Source organism: Neolamprologus multifasciatus, chromosome 1 (assembly GCF_963576455.1).
Source record: "Neolamprologus multifasciatus chromosome 1, fNeoMul1.2, whole genome shotgun sequence".
NCBI classification, from domain to species: Eukaryota; Metazoa; Chordata; class Actinopteri; order Cichliformes; family Cichlidae; genus Neolamprologus; species Neolamprologus multifasciatus.
The window spans coordinates 6,539,208-6,547,773 of NC_140439.1; the positions used below are offsets into that span (position 1 = coordinate 6,539,208).

At 40.1% G+C, this 8,566-nt stretch overlaps 1 long non-coding RNA gene across 1 annotated transcript; it reads right to left on the reverse strand.

The window, feature by feature from the left end:
* Positions 1-4,728: 4,728 nt before the first annotated feature.
* LOC146525226 (uncharacterized) lies at positions 4,729-7,090 on the reverse strand. Its single transcript, XR_014875013.1, has 2 exons — positions 5,735-7,090; positions 4,729-5,338 (listed from the first exon to the last, which is right to left on the reverse strand). It is a non-coding gene; the product is annotated as an uncharacterized LOC146525226 (long non-coding RNA).
* Positions 7,091-8,566: the final 1,476 nt, after the last annotated feature.

Consider the following 8,566-nt stretch of genomic DNA (forward strand, 5'->3'; position numbering starts at 1 on the left):
CTCCATAGAGACTGTGTCAGCTCCCAAGAAGACAAAAAACAAACTAAAAACCAGCAACAAACAACTTAAACATAAACAATCACAAAGAAAGAACAATACAGTATCCACATCTGAACCAAAGAGTAAAACAGTGAAATGTGGATTATTAAATATTAGGTCTCTCTCCTCCAAGTCTCTGTTAGTACATGACTTAATAATTCATCAACAAATTGATTTACTCTGCCTTACAGAAACCTGGTTGCAGCAGGATGATTATGTTAGTTTAAATGAATCAACACCCCCGAGTCATTCTAACTACCAGAAACCTCGAAGCACAGGCCGAGGGGGCGGTGTGGCAGCAATTTTTCACACCAGCCTATTAATCAACCAAAGACCCAGAAAGACTTTTAATTCATTTGAAAGCCTGATGCTTAGCCTCGTCCACCCCAGCTGTAAAACTCAGAAACCAGTGTTACTTGTTATCATCTATCGTCCACCTGGGCCTTACACAGAGTTTCTGTCTGATTTCTCAGACTTTTTATCTGATTTAGTTCTCAGCTCAGATAAAATAATTATTGTGGGTGATTTTAACATCCATGTAGATGCTAAAAATGACAGCCTCAACATGGCATTTAATCTGTTATTAGACTCAACTGGTTTCTCTCAAAATGTAAAAGAACCCACCCACCACTTTAATCACACTCTAGATCTTGTTTTAACATATGGCATAGAAACTGAACATTTAATAGTGTTTCCTGAAAACCCTCCCTGTCTGATCATTTCCTGATAACATTTACATTTACAATAATTGATTACGCAGCAGTGGAGAGTGGACTTTATCAAAGTAGATGTCTTTCTGAAAGCGCTGTAACTAAGTTTAAGAATATAATCCAGCCACTGTTATCATCGTCAATGCCCTGTACCAACACAGAGCAGAGCAGCTATCTGAACGCTACCCCAACAGAGGTCGATTATCTTGTTAATAATTTTACCTCCTCACTAAGTACGACTCTGGATACTGTAGCTCCAGTGAAAACTAAGGAAGAGTTTCAGTCAGGTTTCAGAGCTCATCACAGCACAGAAACAGCTTTAGTGAAGGTTACAAATGATCTTCTTATGGCCTCTGACAGTGGACTCATCTCTGTCCTGCTAGACCTCCGTGCAGCGTTCGATACTGTCGACCATAATATCCTATTAGAGCGATTAGAACATGCTGTAGGTATTACAGGTACTGTGCTGCAGTGGTTTGTATCATATATATCTAATAGACTCCAGTTTGTGCATGTAAATGGAGAGTCCTCTTCACACACTGAGGTTAATTATGGAGTTCCACAGGGTTCAGTGCTAGGACCAATTCTGTTTACATTATACATGCTTCCCTTAGGCAGCATCATTAGAAGACATAGCATACATTTACCCTGCTATGCAGATGACACCCAGCTCTATCTGTCCATGAAGCCAGATAACACACACCAATGAGTTAAACTGCAGGAATGTCTTAAAGACATAAAGACCTGGATGGCCGCTAACTTTCTGCTTCTTAATTCAGATCAAACTGAGATTATTGTACTCGGCCCTGAAAAGCTTAGAAATATGGTGTCTAAGCAGATTCTTACTCTGGATGGCATTACCTTGGCCTCCAGTAACGCTGTGAGGAACCTTGGAGTCATTTTTGACCAGGATATGTCCTTCAACGCACATATTAAACAAATATATAAGACTGCGTTCTTCCATTTGCGCAACATCTCTAAAGTTAGAAATATCCTGTCTCAGAGTGACGCTGAAAAACTAGTTCATGCATTTATTACTTCCAGGCTGGACGACTGCAATTCATTATTATCAGGAAGTCCTAAAAACTCCCTGAAAAGCCTTCAGTTAATCCAAAATGCTGCAGCAAGAGTCCTGACAGGGACTAGAAAGAGAGAGCATATTTCTCCTGTTTTGGCTTCCTGTTAAATCCAGAATTGAATTCAAAAGAATGGGAGGGAGAGCCTTCAGTTTTCAGGCCCCTCTTCTGTGGAACCAGCTTACAGTTTGGATTCGGGAGACAGACACTATCTCTACTTTTAAGATTAGGCTTCAAACTTTCCTTTTTGCTAAAGCATATAGTTAGGGCTGGACCAGGTGACCCTGAATCCTCCCTTAGTTATCCTGCAATAGATGTAGGCTGCCGGGGGATTCCCATGATGCATTGAGTTTTTCCTTTCCAGTCACCTTTCTCACTCACTATGTGTTAACAGACCTCTCTGTATTGAATCGTATCTGTTATTAATCTCTGTCTCTCTTCCACAGCATGTCTTTTATCCTGTCTTCCTTCTCTCACCCCAACCGGTCGCAGCAGATGGCCGCCCCTCCCTGAGCCTGGTTCTGCCGGAGGTTTCTTCCTGTTAAAAGGGAGTTTTTCCTTCCCACTGTCGCCAAAGTGCTTGCTCATAGGGGGTCATATGATTGTTGGGCTTTTCTCTGTATCTATGAAGCGCCTTGAGGCGACATTTGTTGTGATTTGGCGCTATATAAATAAAATTGAATTGAATTGAATTGAATTGAATCCCTTGCTTTAGAACTTTTTAATTTAGATATTATATTTTCTACTTAATTTTCTGTAATTTTTTGAATATTGAACTTTGAATCTTGAGAAGAAACATCCTTTTTGGTGGCGGTATTCCCAATAGTTTGTTGAGGGTTGAGAATTAGAAAACAATTAGAAAGCAATTTCAGTAATGGTACTTTGGAAAAAATCATTTAATTTAGTAGCTAGGCTGACAGGCTCTGATACCAGTTCATTGGCAAATTTAAGTTCAAGGTCTTTATCAGCATTATGCATACTGTTACCGAGGAGTTTGTTAATATTTTCCCAAATTAGCTTACAATTTCCTTTGGCACTATTAATTACAGTCATGAAAAAAATAGCTTTTGCCATTCTCAAAGTTTGTGTGACTTTATGGTGGCTGTAGCTCAGGTGGTAGAGCAGGTCATCTACTGATCGGAAGGTTGGTGGTTCAATCCCTGGCTTCCCCAGTCTGCATGCCAAATATCCTTGGGCAAGATACTAACCCCAAATTGCTCTCCGATGCATCCATCGGAGTATGAATGTGTGTGTGAATGTTACTTAGAAAGCACTTAGGAAAAATGTGCTTGTGCGAATGGTGTGAATGGGTGAATGTACAAGTTGTGTACAGCGCTTTGAGTGCTCAGAAAGAGTAGAAAAGCGCTATATAAGAACCAGTCCATTTACCATTTATTCCTTGCAGATATAAAATTTAATCGATCGGTTTTTAATCCAGATTGTAAAAAATCTTTAGCAACTGGTGTCTGAGTCTCATAAGCTTTTTACACTCAGTATTAATCCAAGGCAATGAATAAACTTGTTTCTTTAAATTGCTCTCTTTCTGAAACTGTGACAAGACCTCTTTAATAGCAGAGTATAATAGATCACAACATTTATTGTGCTAGTCCAATCAAAATTATTTAGAGCTGCCATTAAATGTTGTTCTTGACAAGTTGGAATAAATGTTTTTTTTATATTCATGCTTTTACTGACCCATCTCAGTCGCTTTTTAGTCAGCTTTCTAGAGAAGAATGTGACATTGTAGTCAGACAAGCCAGTTAAAAAGTTGTGTTTTTATCCTTCTATCCAGTTTGTTAGAAAACACCAGGTCTATTAGAGTTCGAGAGCAATTTGTTATTCTAGTGGAATCACTGATCATTTGTGTTAAACCAAAATTATCTGTAATTTCATAACCTATGTCAATGGACAGCACGGTGGTTAGCACTGTTGCCGCACAGCAAGAAGGTCCTGAGTTCAATTCCAACATCAGGCCGGGGTCTTTCTGTGTGGAGTTTGCATGTTCTCCCCGTGTTTGCGTGGGTTCCCTCCGGGTACTCCGGCTTCCTCCCACCGTCCAAAGACATGTAGCTTGTGGGGATAGGTTAATTGGATAATCCAAATTGCCACTAGGTGTGAATGTGCGAATGAATGTGAGTGCGAATGGTTGTCTGTCCCTGTGTGTTGGCCCTGCGACAGACTGGAGACCTGTCCAGGGTGTACCCCGCCTCTCGCCCTATAACAGCTGGGATAGGCTCCAGCGCCCCCCGCGACCCTGAAAAGGATAAGTGGAAGCTGATGGATGGATGTCAATGGATGCACTGGCACGTTCAAATCATAGACCAATTTAAGATGACGTAGTAACCAGATGCTGGGTGACACTCTGGTCGAGCAGCAGCGGCGTTGGTGAGAAGCCAGATAGAGCGAAAAGGTTCCCCAACACCTTTGTCTGCTGCTGATGATGTGTTTTGATAAATTATGTATTTTCATATTGTGAAATGTTCTGCAAAATAAACTAAGGTATACTAACTTTGTGTTATGAAAATTACTCGGCACTTTAGTGTTGAATAAACAGGTTAGCTTGCATTTCTGTGGTGAGTTTACAGCAAAGCACTGTGAATGAATTGATGCACAGGAGCTATGGTGTTCATGGTCAGAGTTAGATTACGGCAAGTGTATCAGAGATTAATTTGATGTTTCATGTCACTGAAATGCTGCCAAGTAATTTTCATTTTTCTCCAGCATTTTGTTTTAGTACATTGCCTTTCTTTGTATGTATTATTGTAGGGTCTACCTTACAATATAAAGTGCCTTGAGGTGACTGTTGTTGTGATTTGGCGCTGTATAAATAAAATTGAATTAAAAGTTGAATATCAGCTTTTTTGAGATGTGTTGCTAATATTACATTAAAAATGGGCTAAAAATTTTTAAATGATATATTTTCTCAGTTTAAAAAAATTGATGTCGCAATGCAAACATTAATAAAATATGGGTTTATGCAAGTTTCAAATCAATGAATTCTGTTTTTGTTTATATTTTCAACAGTGTGCCCAGATTTTTAGAATTGGGTTTGTATTTTTGAAAAGGCTCTTAGAAGGTTCCCCTTAATGCACCTAGTGACAATGGTTAATCACAAAATAACTAGTGATTGGGATGCATGTTGTGCATCATTTTACTTTTAAACATGCTTTTTTCTTAATTTGAAAAAAACTTAAAACAGACGTCTACACACATATACACACAAACAGATAAAGTGTCCACTGACCCAAATCAGCCACTGGCATCTGAAGAATCTTAACAGCATTTTAACAGCTGACATGGAAACAAAGCCATCAAGAGGGCACCAAAAGGATAAAGAGAAAGCATGCATCTGAGTGTGTGTGTGTGTGTGTGTGTGTGTGTGTGTGTGTGTGTGTGTGTGTGTGTGTGCATTGAAATACTGTTAGAGAATATAATAATAAAGGTCTCACTTTATTTTATCTCAGTACTCAGCAAGAGCACTGACAGGGACTAGAAATAGGGCGCATATTTTTCCTATACTGTCAGGGTTCCTGGGTCGGTGACCCAGTGTTTTCAGTTTTCCCACATCAATGTTTTCACCTCCTGTTTTTTCCCCATGTCAGCTTGTCTCTCGTGTCATTAGTCAGATTATGTTCAGCCCTGTACTCACCTGTTTCCAATCATTGTCATCATTCAACCTGTGTATTTAAGTTCCTCGGTTTCACCAGTTCTTTGTCGTGTCATTGATGTTCGTGTGATGTTGTCCTCCCCGTGTTCTCTCAGTTCAGTCAGCCATTCAGTGTTCCAGCCAGTCAGTGTCCGTTCACCCTCTGTTCCTCCACTCCCTATAATAAACCTTCACCAGTCTTCACCTACCTGTGAGTCCTGCGTTTGGGTTCCTTCTTCCTCGCCTCCACACCAACGCCTGACATATACTGCCTTCTCCCTCTCAAATTCAGAATCAAATTTAAAATCCTGCTTTTCACAACCCCAACCCAAGGTCTTCAACAATCAGGCCCCATCTTATGTTAATGACTTTATAGTATTGTATCACCCCATTAAAGCACTTTGCTTTCAGACAGCTGGTTTACTTGTGTTTTCTAGAATATTTAAAAATAGAATGGGGCAGACCCTTTAGCTTTCAGGCCCCTCTATTGTACAACCTCACAGGTTGGATTTGGGAGATAGACACCCTCTCCACTCTTAAAATTACGCTTAAAACTTTCCTTATTGACAAAGCATATAGTCAGGTGACTCTGAAGCCTAAACTGCAATAGGTCTAGGCTGCTGCAGGATTCCCATGATGCACTGAGCGTTTCTCGGTCGCCTCACACTTCTACACTCACTATGTGTTTATACACCACACTGCATTTAATAATTAGTTATTATTAATTTCTGACTCTCTTCCTCAGTATGTCCTTTGTCTTGTCTCCCTCCCCTCACCCCCAACCAATCGCGTCAGACAGCACCCCTCCCTGAGCCTGGTTCTGCTGGAGGTTTCTTCCTGTTAAAAGTCCAGTTGAGCTGTCCCAGTCTCTTGTTTCCGCTGGGGCTTCAGTCGAGCCTGTCCCAAGCCTCTTGTCTCCGCTGGGGGCTCAGGCAAGCTCGTTGAGGCTCCTACTGCGTCAGCTGGGGACTCAGGTGGGCCTGGCCATCCACCTGCTCAGCCAGAGCTCATTGCGCCATCTGGTCCTGCTAACTCAAGCTTCGTCTAACACCCACCATGGTACATCCAACCAGCCACGCCATGTTGTCAGCAGGCACCTGCTAAGCCACGTTCAGCCCCCGCCACACCACACCATCAGCAGCCACCTGCCAAGCCTGCCAAGAGTATGTATGGGGAGTGTGAGTGTGTGTACAGCGATCATTTCTGTGTCTCTATGTTGGGCAAGTGCTGAGCATTTGTAAATGTCAGTGTAACCCAGTGGAATTGAGCTTCCACAGTTGTTCTTTTTCCTTTTCTGTCTAATCTATTTTTTTTATAATTCACTATAGTTTATTTGGTCTGTTTTGCCAAACCTATTTTCTGTTGGCTCAATTGTATGCCAGTCAAGTTTATTTGGTGCAATTTGGTGTGCCTGAATGATGGTAGGGGGACCAGATGTAATGTTGTTAATGGAACAGAGTCAATTTTGGATTTAACTCTAGTCTCAACTGTCCTTGCAGGAATAAGTCAGTGGACCATCAGAACAGACAATACCATCGGCAGTGACCATTATCCTGTTTTCTGTGATGTTGGAGGGAAGATACAGGTATCTCTAAGAGAGGTGCATAAGAAGTGGAGTTTTCATACACAGCAAATCCAGCATGTCCAAATTAACACTGTCAGATTTGATTTCAACACTTTTAAAGTGTCTATATGGGTCCACACCAGAGAGTGTTAATTTAACTCTTTTTGGAGAGTTGGTATGTTAACTCTGATTTAGTGTTAAACACCAAATCTCTCTGGAGTTGATAATTTAACACTTGGTGTTAAGAGTTTATATATTAACTCTCAAAGAGTATTTTAGTTTAACTACTTAAGAGTTATCTTCTAATTAATTCTAAAAAGCGGGAATTTTACTGTTCTGAACTTCTAGAAATTTCTTTTGGAAATAAACATTTACTAAAAAGACGCAATGGTTTTTGAAAAACATTTATTCTGAACTGTGCACCACAATTTCAAAACATTTTCTGAAAGATGTAACAGTGTACATGTTCTCACTTTCATTAGAATTTCGTTTATCAAAAGGTCTGACATAGGTGAGCTGGTAAATGCAAATAACAGCATTCTCATCACTTATTTCAATAAATACAAAATACAATATGCATGTCCTTCATTCATCACTTTGTGGAACTTCAACGCACTTCTGCTCTCCCCCATATTCCATCTTCACAAGCATATCCTATGTGGAGATTGAATAAAAATTAGTTGACACTAATTAATGGCACAAATCAATTGCAGCACAGTAAAAAAAAAAAAAAAAAAGGAATCCTTTGAGCCATTACTTGTGTAAAGTATTTTCCCAAAAGATAAGGACACAGGCAACAGGTAGTACTGAACTAAATGTAAAACCTCAACCTTTTTCATTTTTACCTAAACCGTGTGCACAAAACTCTGGAGGGATCTAAATGCTAACGTAGAACCCAGTCAGGACATCTGCTACTGCTGTTTGCTCGTTTTTTATGGGAGATCGTTTTCAGGCTTCAAGTAGCACCATTATACCAACATTTCACATTCTAGACATTGTTTTAGGTGTATTTGACCAAAAAATTTAACCGAAAATTCACATGCAAGCTTTTTTTCAAGGCTGTGGTATTTGCCGAAAACAATACCTTTCAGCTAGCTAAAACAGCGAGCGGTGCTATCAGCGAGCAACATGGCTAATGCCTTTCACACAGCTTTGTCTCAACTCCAAAGAGCCACAGAAGTAAAAGCTAATAATAATAATTGAAACAATCTTTGAAAAAATGACTTACCAAGCATGGCAAACAACTCAAATATGTAGAGCAAAATGTTCTGAAACCGCTTCACTTCAGCTTCGATCGGAGCCGTGCTGGGGGCGGAGTCTGTGAATTTACTCTATTAGTGTCATAGCCCCTCTAGGAGTTCAGAGTTAAGAGGTCAAGAGTTAATGTTTCCATTGTAACACCTCCAGATTTGAAATAGAAACACCCATTTTTAACACTCGATTTTAACTACTATCATTTTACACCTCAGAGTTACATTAAAAGCATGTGACTCTACTTAGAGTAAAATTAACTCTAAGACTACTAACACCA